This window comes from Gallus gallus, chromosome 3 (genome assembly GCF_016699485.2).
Source record: "Gallus gallus isolate bGalGal1 chromosome 3, bGalGal1.mat.broiler.GRCg7b, whole genome shotgun sequence".
NCBI lineage: Eukaryota > Metazoa > Chordata > Aves > Galliformes > Phasianidae > Gallus > Gallus gallus.
The window spans coordinates 46,174,121-46,187,985 of NC_052534.1; the positions used below are offsets into that span (position 1 = coordinate 46,174,121).

The following is a 13,865-nucleotide window of genomic DNA, read 5'->3' on the forward strand; positions in this document are numbered from 1 at the left end:
GCATGTTTTATTGTTATTGTTTCCTGTATTTCAGCTGCACCCAGAGTGAGAAGCATACAGCTATGCAAACACAGCCAACAGTCCCAACAGCACCTACACCAGTGAGGCAAGGACCCTGATCTCAAGGTACAGTACCTGTGTATGGTAACTGTTAAGTCACAGCCTGAACCACTGATGGAACACCTGGGGAAAGGACCCGGTCAGCCCTGGGAGAAGAGGGGAAGACAATTCATCTGTGTGACTGGAAGGGATGGAGCCTGGCTGCACCTCTCTTAGACCTCATTGAAGGGGTGTGTGCTGACTACCACTGGGGAAGGATCCCTTTCTGGAGGTCCCTCCTTGGTGAAGCTTTCCCCTGCAAATCTGGAATCTTCTGATATGGGTGAGCAATCTTATTCCCTTGTAGCACCTTTCTATAGTGCTAATCCTTCTGTCGTTACACCTCTGGTGAAACACCTTTTCCCATCACATGGATTGGTCCAATTGCTGCCACCTGAGTCTCAGCTTTCTGGCTCACAGATGGTGAGTGAAAACCTGAGAATTGGGATGAATACATTATATAGCTAATGACCATTTTAACCTGTTGTTTGAAAGAAAAATGGAAATATTGCTAATGCTTTGTGACTATATGAGGATATTCTTGCAAGAACTTTACTATCCTTCCTTCAAAGGCTTTCTTGGAGATGTACACATGTCATTTTCTTGATATTTTTGGAATTATCTAATATAATAAGTTACTTGACAGGAAAGCAAAATTGTATTTTCTAGCATTTGATTAAATCAGGAGTGATGAATTCCTGAGAGAAATAAAATTCTGGGTAATAGTCCTGCTTACAAGTAAAGTAATGCCTAACAATTTTCTCCCCAGTGATTATTTAGTTGGAGAACATCATTGCTGCACTATCCACAAGACCAATACATACCACTTATTTATTCTGTTTTTTCAGTCTAAAATTCTGGTTTGTGACAGACCTTCCATATTTAACAATAATAATCATATTTACTGAGCAACTGATGGGTTTACTAGGTTTTTATCACACCGTTCCCCTATAATTAACCAGACCAGTGGTGGCATTTGGAATGACCAGAACAACTGCAATATCCATGTATCTAATACAAATATCTCCCACCTACTGGTTTTCTGAATAGATCAGAGAGTTTTGCCTTTGACAGCATCAAGACCAAGCTTTGATCTTGATATTCAAGGCTCTTATTTATCCAGTTCCAATGACTGTAAAGTCTTGGTTTTGCTGGGCATGGCTTAACTGCTCTTTTTCCAGGAAAACAGTCCCCACACAGAACAGAAGGGCAGAGCTCTCCTATTGGCCAATTCATATCAAAGTCCTGGGATAGCTCCACAGTACCCATATTTCCATTTGGCTTTAGCCGGTTCAAACCTTATCTCAGTCTTTTATCAGAAGGAAAGGATTGGTGCTAACACAAGCATGGCAACTAATGAAGTGTTTAGCAGCTGTGTTTTATATAGAGATTACTGACAGCCCTACTGAGACCTTGATTGTGCCGAGGACCAGGAAAGTGTTGATTTCACTTTTTCATCTCTTACATTAGTACTAAAGAATTTTAGTTTCTTTTTCCAGTGCGTCCTTACTTCTTTAAGCTGCCATTGTACTTCAGTAGCAGCTAACTGGATGGTAGCAATGGAGCACCTGGCATGAGAAAGATCTCTCATTTTCTCCCTTCAACTGTCATGCAAACTGCTTTGAGCTGCTCAACAGCTGCTGCTTTCCAGCTCATGTGGTTGTTTTCCAGCAGTAGATTAAGTGATCCTTACGTGCAGTTAAAAAAAAAAACACATTTAGGGATTGTGTGATTGGTAAATCTATATTCTTCTCAGTCATTAGCCCTTTTCATATTCCCTAAGTATCACAAGATGGTGTTCAAAAAAACTTTTACCTAGAATTCTGTTTTAATATTAAAATATCACTTTGTCATTGTACATGTGAACTCCCTGTTACTAAAGATAGTTTGCCATGCCTGGACTCAGAAGACACGGTCAATTCAGTCACAGTTTAGCAATAGAGAAACTACCTAGAGCAACATCAAAACGTTCAGCTAACCTGGCAGTCAAACATCTACAGACTTTCTAAAAGCTGTTTCTTTAAAGCTGCTTTCTGCAAAGTTTATTTCATCCTGCCTTACACCTCAGTTTCCCAGTGGGAACGTGAACATGATATTTACTTACCTCAAGAGGACTTTGGGGGATTAAGTGAATGAACAAATGTGGAATGTGGTAAAAACAACAAAATATGAGACAGGTATCTATGGAATTTACTTGACTTACAAATCCCAGACTAAAGGCTGACATGTTAAAAAATACTGCATTTTGACTTATAAACTGAGAAACCCAATAGCAATGTATCATTACTGAGGAATAAATATGGAACACCCTGAAATCACTTGTATGATTATTTTCCAGCTGTCATCACACTTAAATTATTTTTAATGATGCATATATACATTGCACTTGGTTGCTTCCCCCAGGACCCTGCACAGCTTAGATTAAATTGTAACTATTCACTAAGAATGCATCTGGAACAATAAATGCATCCCCTTTAACCAATGCATACACAAATGGTCTCCCCATCCGCAAGGAGAAAATGAGTCTGAGGCAATGAAAGAATAGCATTCTGATACTTTAATTTTTAACGGTGCAGACTGTCATTTTCAGACTAGAAGAAATGTACCCAAGGAATGATGCACTGCACCTTTCAATCCCAGACCTCCGCAGGCAGCACAAAACCAGTCCAGCAGCTGTGGGGCTCTGGTTCACAGCACGGGTGACCTGTCACAGGGGAAGGTACTGAGCTACCGCATCCAGCTGCTCCTTCACACATTGATGTCTACGCTGCTTCTGAAGAAGCTCCTGTATTAATGCCATTGTTGGTGGTTTAAATCAAACAGACTTGAATTTCGGTTTTCCTTAAAATGCTGAGCGGTAAACTAGAATGACTCAGGTACTGTTTCCAGATCCGCTGAATCATTAGTGCACTAGGAGCAGTCATCTTATAAAGTCTCCTAAGATCAGTCAGCTCTTCTTGGGAGTCACAGCTCTTACAGAAAAGTGTAGGATTCAATCCTTTGGGGAACACATTTCATTGGAACATCTATCAGGAACAATATTGCAAATGTCCATTTAGCCGTATAGTTGCAAGATTTAATCAAGAAAGAGGACTTCATCAAACTAGAGTTTTTTTCACTAGCTGGTTATTGGCAACAGAGAGCGATCCATTAGCTACTCTGTTTGTTTATATTGATAACATTTTTGATCAAGATCCAGCAGGTTATTTTAAATGAAAAGAGATGGTCATCCCTTAGCGCCAGCTCAAGATGTAGCCCAATGTTAAAGCTTGCAATTCACTTTGGTTGTCTGTGCTACAGTCCCATCTACTACTTAGATCCCATCAAGAATCTGCTGACAAGCAGGGACATGATTTAGTGGAGGGTTGCTAGTTAGGGTATTATGGTTAGAATGAGGTTGGACTTGATCTTGAAGGTCTTTTCCAACCTGAGCAATTATATGATTCTATGAGTATTAATATACACGCATAACAGGGAAGAGCAATTTAGTTGAAACAAGAAAAAAGCATGATTAAATTGGCTGTGCTCTCCCTAAAGGCTTTGATTTCGTAAAGGTGTAGCATGCAACTATGGCTACAAGCAACTTGCAGCAGAACTTATTTTGCATTCCCATAGAAATAACATATACAATTAAGTTAATTTACCCCCAGCATTTTGAGGTGCTTCTATGAGATATGGTTTTGCACTGATGTGGTGCTGTTACCCTGATACCAGTACAAGCAAGCAGTCCAAGGGGAACTTAGGCCTGAAGTACAACTCAGTTAGAGATGCATTTGCAGCTCAGTAACTACTGGAAACTGCTTCAAATTACAGTGCATCAAATCTGGAGACAAATTTTTATTAAGGTTGATTTTCAATGGAAAATATCTGTCTGAATCAAAAGACTGCACTGAAACTTTTTAGTTTTAGCCAAGTTTAAACTAGTTTAATGACTAAATGTCTGGTGAGAAATAAAGGAAGAGTGAGGGATGTAAGAAAAAATTCCTACCTCTCTTTCCCTCCCACTTACTTGACAGATAAGAGATCTCCAGAAGTATTGCTTTGGGCATATTCCAAATGTGAATATAGGATATCTTAGCAGTTGTAGCTGAGATGACTCTTTCATCTTTTCTCCACCCTCTGCCTTGTGACAAGGCACTTCATATTAAACAGTAATACCACCAGATCATCATGACCCTTAACTATTATGCTGTATGTGCTCACTCTTTTGCCACTGGCATTTTTTTTAATACACATTGCAGCTTATTTTAAAATACACATGCATCTTCCCCGAAGCATCAAATAAGACACCTCTTTCCTGGGCCTTACTTGCTCTTCTCTCCTGATTGCTTGCTAGAATTCAAACAGGCTTCCTGTTACTTAGATTCCTATCTGAAGTCCTGGCGTGCATTTACAAGCAAAGAAGGGTTTTCAGATGACCACACTGACTGCACTTTCAAATGTGGCTTGATATGTAAAAATACATTGATGACTATCCTTGACTCCAGAAATATTTTCCTAATGTCCAATATGAATAGTTCAGTCTTTAAAATCTTACATATCTGAAAATTACTAAGACACACCCACACAGCCGTGCCTTCATGCTAAAATAAAATAAAATGAAATAAAATCCAATCTTTCCTTGCTTGTTATATATTCAAAGTATTCAGCGATTCCTGTTTGCCTTTGGACTCTCCAGCTGATCAACATCTTTCTTAAGATGCTATTCCCAATACGGGAAAGAAGCCCTACCAGTTCAGAGAAGAACCAAAAACCAGTTATTTCTTGTGCCCGAAGGCTATGTTCCTATGTATAATTCTCTGACTGTCCTTTTACAGCATGACACTATTGATCTGTGTTCAACAAGAAATTCCATTTCCAAGCTAAGATCTCTCACAAGAGATGAGGCTACTCAAGAATGGAGCAAAATCTCCCTGGAAGAGAATTATTTAAGATCTTATTAGTTACAACTGCCACCGGTATCAAATAAAACTAAATGAATATGCAACAAAAGAGCAGATGAGATTCACAGTTGATAGATGCATCACGAGAATACATATTGGAATAAATGATCTCAGCCACTCATACCCATCACTTGGGTTTAAGTTAACTATAATCAATTCCAAAAGGAAACAGTGCATTCTAGAAGTTATGCTTAGTTTAAGTGTTGCTTCAAAGTAGTAATGTTAGCCTGTACAAAGAAGTGAACTGAAAGTGATAGAAAATTTATAATAACCAAATAATCAAATCAGTGATCTCAGTCTATGCGCTAAAAGTTTGAACCTTCTGTTAACTATTGTACTGTATCAGGAAAGATACAGAAAAATGAAAACAGTCAAAATACAGGAGATACAATCTACTACCAAGAAAATAATTCCATATGAAAACAGATGAAGAATGCAGAATGTTTAAGAGAGAATTAGATTATAGCTTATGGATAAAGGAAATTGGAGAGAGAAATCAAGTGGCCCTATCTACATAAACAAGGTAAAGAATCTCAGCTTCCATATAGCTTCACCTACACAGCAACTGCTAAGAGATAAGAAAGACAGGCAGGTATTTTTTTTTTTTTGGGGGGGGGGGGGGGGGCGGGTGTTCTGTTTGTTTGTTTTCTTGCTACTTCCCTAAAATACTGACAACATATGTAGATGTCAAAGCAGACAAATCCCTGGTTTGGTCTTGTACAACAATTCTGACTTCACTCCATTCTCTTTAAATAAAGGACATCTCTCACCAAAATGACACTTTGCCACTAAAATATGACATAATAATGCAGATCTGAGGGGTTATGACATTGACAATTCATTGCACATCACAGAGGGCACATGGGTAAATTACTGTGGTCTTAATCCCTTCTCCTGCTGACTTACTGATGAAGTCTCCTTGCAGAAGAAAAGCTGACGGAGGCTTTGTGATGAGAGGCTTGACTTAAGTAGGATTGAATGAACACAGTCCGATGCACTCAGAGGCCCACCACGCAGGCAAACACTACTGGCCACAGTAGGAGAGCGAGGTTTGATGACAGTAAAGTTTAACTCACAAAACACCAATATCTAATTGCTAAGCTTAGTAACATCACCCTTCTCAATAAAGATGGGTTAAATGGCTGTAACATTAGCAGAATCTTCACAGAAAAGTGCTGATTAGTGATAAAAATATATCCTGCTGAAATGACACAGCTGCACATCTTGTAATAACTACTTATATTTTTGAACAAAAAATTACTTTTACCTAAATGCCAAACACAGAATAAATCATACAAATTGCTCTGCTCTATCACTGAAAGTGTGCAGTTTATTTTGAAGTTAAGAATTCCACCACAGGGCTTGAAATGAGGAGAATTAAACAGACCACAGTGTATTTTCAGGGCGGTTTGGTTTGTTGTTTTTGTTTTACTTTTTCTATTTCTGATTTGGCACTGTGATGAAAAGTAATTAAGCTCGGGCAAATGTTCTTCTTAGATGTAATTTGGACTACTTATCTAGCTTCTCACAAGGGAGCATACTTGGCAACTAAAAAGAAACACCTGCTTTTATCACCTTAGCACAACACTTTGTCAGCTTAGCAATATGCAAAGTTTCTCAAGCACTTAAGTCCCGAGTGCTAAGCTTAATAATATTGTATTTATTCCATGCTCACAATCGTATGAATGTAGCATTAAAGTACCCTATTTACTGATATGCAGAGCAAACAAGCCCTAAGAATTGAAATTAAGCTGACAATGTGCTAAAATGAAAACAGCTAATAAAAATACCAGAGTGATACCTAAAATATAAGGTTATGCATTCTGACACAAAGCAGTTCCAGTAGCACAGGGACTTAGAAGATTTCTGCGACACAGGGATGATGGTACAAAAGGGCTGTAGTTGCCTTCTCTTCACCCACCAGCCCGTGTTGCAGAGCCACAAAAATGAACAAAAGGCTGGAGCTCATCTCCTATGAAGACAGGCTGAGAGAACTGGGCCTGGAGAAGAGAAAGCTCTGGGAAGACCTCAGTGCAGCCTTCCAGTACTTAAGGAGAGCTTATACAAAAGATGAAGATCAACTTTTTACACATGCAGATAGTGATAGGGCAAAGAAGGAACTGTTTTAAACTAAAAGAAGAGAGATTTAGGTTAGATGTTAGGAGGTAATTCTTTACTAAGAGGGTAGTGAGGCATTGGATCAGGTTGTCCAGAGAAGTTGTGGATGCCCTATCCCCGCAAGTGTTCAAGACCAGGCTGGATGGGGCCCTGGGCAGCTTGATCTAGAGGTGGTAACCCTGCCCATGGTAGGAGGACTGAAACTGGATCATCTTTAAGGTCCCTTCCAACCCAAGCCATTCTACGATTCTGTGATCTACAGCTGGTGGTATGATGACTACAGGACAAAGCACAACCATACTAATGTCTAAGCATAGCTTTCCACCTCATTCATAATCTTCTGGTGGATTCTAACTGTGGGAAAAGCCTGTAGGCTATGCCTGCTCTATGGATTGTTCGAGCTTTGAATGCACTAGGAACACAGGATAAAGAAGCATCCACCTGAGTAAAATTCAAGTCATTCCAATACCTTCTAACAGATGCCTAAACAAAGCAGCAGATGGTACCAGCGTCACTCAGAAATGACATAAAATAGGAGCAGAACTAAGGTTTCACACAGGTAATCAGGGCCACTGATATGCCAGCATGTGTGAAACACAAAAGGTCAGTGTTGTGTATGCTAGAAAGCCATGTTAATTTGAAGTCTTCTGGCAGTGCATGTAATAAGAGGTGTGAGGAGACACTCCTATTCCACTGTGTTATTTCTTACTGTACACACAGCCTTGCAGTTTCTGTTACTCTGACTCAAGCATAAGTGCTCTCTGGACCACAAACTGAGCCTGTGCAGCTTAACATCAAAAGCATGGAAGCACAGAAAGTTAACCAACTACAAAACTCTCCCGCCACACTGAACAACCACTCTTAGTCTCTGATACTTTAGAAAAAGTCAGTATCATTCAAGAAGCCACATCAAATAGGCATAAAACTTTCTCATTACTTTATTCACAGAAATCATAGAACAGGGGATTAGCTACCTAAAGATGTTATAAATGTAATGTGATAAATGTAATCAGCAAATACTTACAAGGGATCCTTTCAAATCTTTTACCAGGAAACAACAGCAGTCGGACAAGAAGTCTGAGGTACTAACAATAATCTGAAGAAAGCTGAGAAACTTTCCACAAAGATATTAAGTACTTTAGAAGAGCAAGAAGAAATAGAGAACAACCGACAAGAACAATCAACTGCACAAAGACAGAATGGGAACCATCTGCTTAGCTAACAGCCATAACAAAAAAGTAGATTTATTGTTAATGGTAAACCAAAAAATACTGAGATGTTTCAACCTCATCTATTATGTGATTCTGTGAAAAAGGATAGTAGTTTCCAAGCATATAAGAAACAGCCACAAAGAAGCAGGATAGTAATTTGTGCTTCATGTCTGATGTGGAGAGGACAAGAAATGAACTTAAATGGCAAGCTCAGGAGACTTTAGTTAACATTAGGAAAACATTTTAATGGCAAGAATAGTGAGTTAATTGAATGAAAGAATGGGCTGTAGAATCTCATAACTGAGATGAGATCATATGTAAGAGCACACTGGATAAACTTGGAACTATTTAAATATAATTGAGACTAAGTCAGAGCAAGAAAACGGACTGGATGTTTTCTTAGGTCTCTTTGAGCCTATGATCTATGACACTACAATCCTCTTAATCTCCCTCTCTGGGATCACTACTTATATTTACTTATCAAGCTCCATCTTTAAATAATTTAGGTTCCTTGTAATCCTTGTCCTATTTGAAAGGTCATGCCAGAGTTCAGCTACTATTCCTTTGATGTCAGAAATATTGTTCTAGTTTACAATCCAAATTCAGAACCAATTAATATCCATTTGATATTATAGAAAATTCTTCCTCCCTTGTACTAATTCCCAAATGCTTTTCACAAATAGCAGTACATTCTCTCTCTGTCTTAATTTAACAACGCCATCTATCTCAGACACTAGAGCTAGACGAGCTATGGAAGTACAAAGTTCTTTGCAAGCAAATTTACTTCCCTACAAGTTCAGTGACATGACTGCTACATAGCCTCTGGAAGACGCCCTCGTTTATTCCAAGCTCAGGTATCTCTGCTTTCCACTGCAGTTTGTGTTGAGGGCATATCTCATGTTAGAGAATCCAAAAACAAAAATAATGTTCCATATTTAAATAAATTGGCAAAACCAAATCTGTCATTCCCACTGAACTCATGACACAAAGAAGATGTAAAGTTCTTCCAATCAGAAGTCTGAGGGATTTTTTTTTTTTTTATGGGGTATCTGAGGACCATGAAGTTTATCTGAAGAAGACAACACAGATGAGGAAATGTATTCCCATTAACAGGGGTTACATCATTACTTCGAAGGTTAATTATTGAGAGAACTGAAAAACCAGCCTGATACATCTGACCTCTTCCATGGGAGGACTAGAACATGCCCCAGATTCATCCCCCTTGAGAAACTGAGTGCAAAAGAAACCGTAAACTATCTTTGCTCTTCTGTCACAATAATAGATAAATGAAACTTAATTCTGCCTCAGGGATAAATGGGCATGCTCCAGTGAATTCAGTGGAATTGTTCTCATTAAGTTCACAGTACACTGCTATCTATACAGGGAAATAAACTTTTCTATCTTCTCATTCACCTCACTCCATTAAGAAGCTTGAAGCCAATGAATTTATATCTCATGCATTTTTAATAATCTATTTTATCTCTGTTCTAGAAATGATCTAAAACAACTTGGTCATACAAGACTTTACACACATGACCAAAATTAAATTATGCAAGATAAAATTTTATCTTCCCTGTGTTCAAAGTGAAATATTTTATGTCATACTTCACTATGTTCTTCTATCATGAAGATAAGATGCTGTGAAAATAAGAACATGATCTGATCTTGCACACTGATGCCTTGCAAGATATCTAGATCCAGCCTTACAGGATACAGTCAGTACTGGTTTTCAAACATACACATGAAGTTTCTGCTGATTCCTAGGAGCACACTGAATGCAGCAGAAGGCAGTATTTGCCTTTGCAGGGAATGACTCTTCTCATGACCTCCTTTGTATAAACACTATCTGAAGCAAACAAAGTGCCAATTGCAAAAATACAGCCTGAGAAGAGAAGCAAGTTCCAAAGCTTGCACTGAACAATCTCAGGACCTCATTCTGGAAATGACTGCTCGGTTGGCTTGTGGGGATTCATATTTAAATGCTCCAGTTTTAGAATCTTGTTTCATAACTGGCTGCCAATGGTTACTTCCTACATATGTCTCCATCGGGTTGCCAACATTCCCATTTGTTTTGAATTAGAACAAATACTTAGAAACGCAAGAACAACAGGCTGCTAAACTAAGCCAGACAGTAATGAGCCATGAATCCCCTGGCAAAAGGAATGAGAATTTCTAACATTAATGCTTAGTAACAGGAATGATGCCACTGCTGGCATCTGTAAGTTAAAGCATCTTAACAAAGTTGACTTAAATCCCTATGGACGAACTTTAAGTTAGTACCTGAGAAGTGTTAGTAAAAATATCTTTTACATTTTTTCAGTGTTTTGTGATCCAAATGGCAATATGTACACACACGCAGTGTACTGGAATGTCCTCAGAGCTAGGACACAGTCAGAGGAAAAAGCACACCCATTTCTCCTGGTACCATCTAAACACAACAGTCCTGATGGATATTGCACCTGTGTTCATTCCAGTTAAATTATTTATCCAGAATTTCCAACATTTCAACTGTTCATTTATGTTCATTTAAAAGAGGGAGAGGTGCAGTCTAGAGTACCACAGACTGGGGAAAACCATTTGAGAAAAACTGAATCAATTCATCATCATAATTGGTCTCAAATATCTAGAAGAGTAATCCCCCACAAAAAATGTCTAGTCAAAGTGACAATGGCTATCTGGTAATATCATACTAAACTGCCAGTAAACTTAATTTTAGCTAAAATACCTTGATACTAGATCATAAACCTGAGATTAATAACCGTGGTGAATGAGTTGCTAACCTATAACAAAACTCTATTACAACAATCTCTTTTCTGTTCATTTTTTCCTGATTTTGTGTGTAAAGGCACACTTTTCAGCCTAATTAGCCTTCACCAAGTCCTAGAAAATTAAGAGAAATAATAATACTAAAAAAGTTAACTTTGTCTGCACCCGTCACCCTGACATAAACAACATCTCTAGTACTTAAAAGTCAAGCAGACAGCAGAGTGTTATAGTAATCTCAACTCCCAGGTCTGCATACAGGGTCTGAATAATAGATGGAAAGGCAAATGTAGGGAGGGAGCTGTAGAAAGCATCTTTGCAGAGCATGCTTGGAGTGCTGCACAGATTAGAGAGGAGGAGCTGAGTTAGCACAGTACAGCTGCAGAGAGCTTCCAAAAACAACTATCCTGCTTCAGGACTCAAGCTAACTCATCTACTAGCACAATTCAGGAAAGGCAAGACTAGCTCTGTATTTTCTCTCCTGGTTCCTGGAGGAGCTGTAGGAAGGTGAAAAATTTTAACTTGAAATTTTATAAATGAACAATTCTGCAGGTTTTTTTTTTTTTTTTTTTGAACAACAAATACTACAGGTTGTCTAAGTTTTTAAACTAACATTTTTCCAGCTTTATTACTTTTCCTACCAGTATCATTTTTGAGATTGGAGTATTATTACAGTATCACTGGAGAATTTAATTGTAGGCACTTGAATGAACCTATTAAATCAGCTACTGTTACTAAAGTTCTTGCAAATGAGTTTGTGTTATCAGCTGAAGCATAACTTCGTAAAACTTTATTCAGTACTGGATAGCCTTCTACCTAGACCATCAATATTTATGAGGATTTTCCTCTTTTATTTTTACCAGACTGAAGCAACTTGGTGTGAAAGGAAGCCCAGCAATTCAGTCTTCAGCAGTGAAAGCAATAGTTAATGTCATGTTTAGGAATGGTCTACACAAGGCCGACCCTTCTAGCTGGCAGCCTGGCAACAGAAAGAAGAACACTAAGGAAACTATGAAGGAAATCATGTGTTCTCCTCATCAGACTTCCATCTTGAGACAATGAAGACACAGGTTATAATTATTCTGAAGAGTTTTGAAAAGACAGCCCTGGAGAAGCTAGATAAACTAAATAAAAAGGTTCTAAGAAACCCACAAACTTCAACACCAGCACATCCTACCTCTAAACTGAAAGACAGAGCCTTGGAGAGTCTTGCCCCTGGCCCAAGGCTGATCAGTGAATTTTGCACATGAATGCTGCCATTCTGCTTCTGCTTGTCCTGGTTTCAGCTGGGACAGCTGTGATTCTTCCTTCCAGCAAGGGGGAGCTGAGGGAGCATGAAGAGCTGGAAGGGGACAGAAACAGGACACCTGACCTAAACTGGCCAAAAGAACACTCCATGACATATGACATCATACAAAAAAGAAAAGAAAAGAAAACAAACAAACAAAAAACCTTGAAAAATGGTGGGGAGTTGGCTGGGCATTGGTCAGTGTCACCAGTTTACAGGCTGGTCCGGCCCGGTTCCGTGACTAGTGGGGCAGAGGGATTTTTTTTTGCAAAATCCACTCCTCCAGAAAAGGGAAACAGGGGACCCCCCACAAAAAAAGAATAATTAAAAAAAACAGCGGCAACGATCTGAGGATAAGCAAACGAATTTACTAAATATAGTATTGGAATGCATGATAACACACTATAATACAATATAATTCAATATAATTGTTAATAAAATCAAATATAATTGAGAGGAGGATTGTCCGAGACCTAAAGGCCTTACACTAATACTGAAGCCTTGCATGCAGTCGGGAGCAGCAGCGAGATGACCTGAAAGCGAGCACCACGAGACAAGACGAAAGGGAAGACTCAGGTCAGGTGACCTACAGGCCTTATATCTGTTCCCCTGAGCAGAAATGATAACAGTACTCGAACAGTCTTCTGGGGAACGTAGTTATTCCTCTCTTCCGGACGAGTACCTGGAACTAGAGCATTTGCTCTTTAACTCCCAGTGCACTGCATGATGTTATGATGTGGAATACCAATAACCAAAAATCATAGAACCACGACAGTCAGTGAGTGGTGAGCAATTGCTTGTGCATCACTTGTTTCGTCTATTTGTAGATATATATAATTATTGTTACTGTTCTCTTTTTTCTCTTCCTTTTCTGTCTTAGTAAATAGTTTGTATCTCAACCCATGAGTTATACTTTGTGGTTTTTTTTCCTCTGTTTTCATCCCCATCCCACTGGAAAGGGGGAAGAGTGAGTTAACGACTGTGTGGTGCTCAACTTCCTGCCACGTTAAGCCACAACACTATTCTTCACTCAATTACTTTAAACTACAGGTAGGTAGACAGGTAGACAGGTAAGTAGGTAGGAAGGTAAATAGATAGATAGATAAAGTAGACAGAAAAAATATCAACATTCTACTTCACTGATGATCTAATTTATATTCCATGTTCGTGTCTCTGTATTAAAATTGAAATGCATATTTCCCCTTTTCCCTCTTCCTGCATGCTTAAAATCATCTTTTTTCATTAGCAGGTTTTTCATATCAAAGTGAAAGACATCTCCTTTAAGCTCACAAACCACTGTATCTTTTGAGCCAAGAAAGAAGAAATCCATATTTCTTATAATTTGGTAACCTTCATGACACCTGACTCAATTTATCATCTTAGTTCACAAGAGGACACACATTAAACTCATGAACAGTGTCATGGATTATGTACCTGACTCCC

At 38.7% G+C, this 13,865-nt stretch overlaps 1 protein-coding gene and 1 long non-coding RNA gene across 5 annotated transcripts in view; one reads left to right on the forward strand and one right to left on the reverse strand.

Annotated features, from left to right (window-relative positions):
* Nucleotides 1–13,865, reverse strand: part of EPM2A (epilepsy, progressive myoclonus type 2A, Lafora disease (laforin)) — a 39,951-nt gene that overhangs the window by 4,571 nt on the left and 21,515 nt on the right. The window lies entirely within an intron of this gene.
* LOC121110380 lies at nucleotides 71–11,704 on the forward strand. Its single transcript, XR_005858710.2, has 2 exons — nucleotides 71–382; nucleotides 8,212–11,704. It is a non-coding gene; the product is annotated as an uncharacterized LOC121110380 (long non-coding RNA).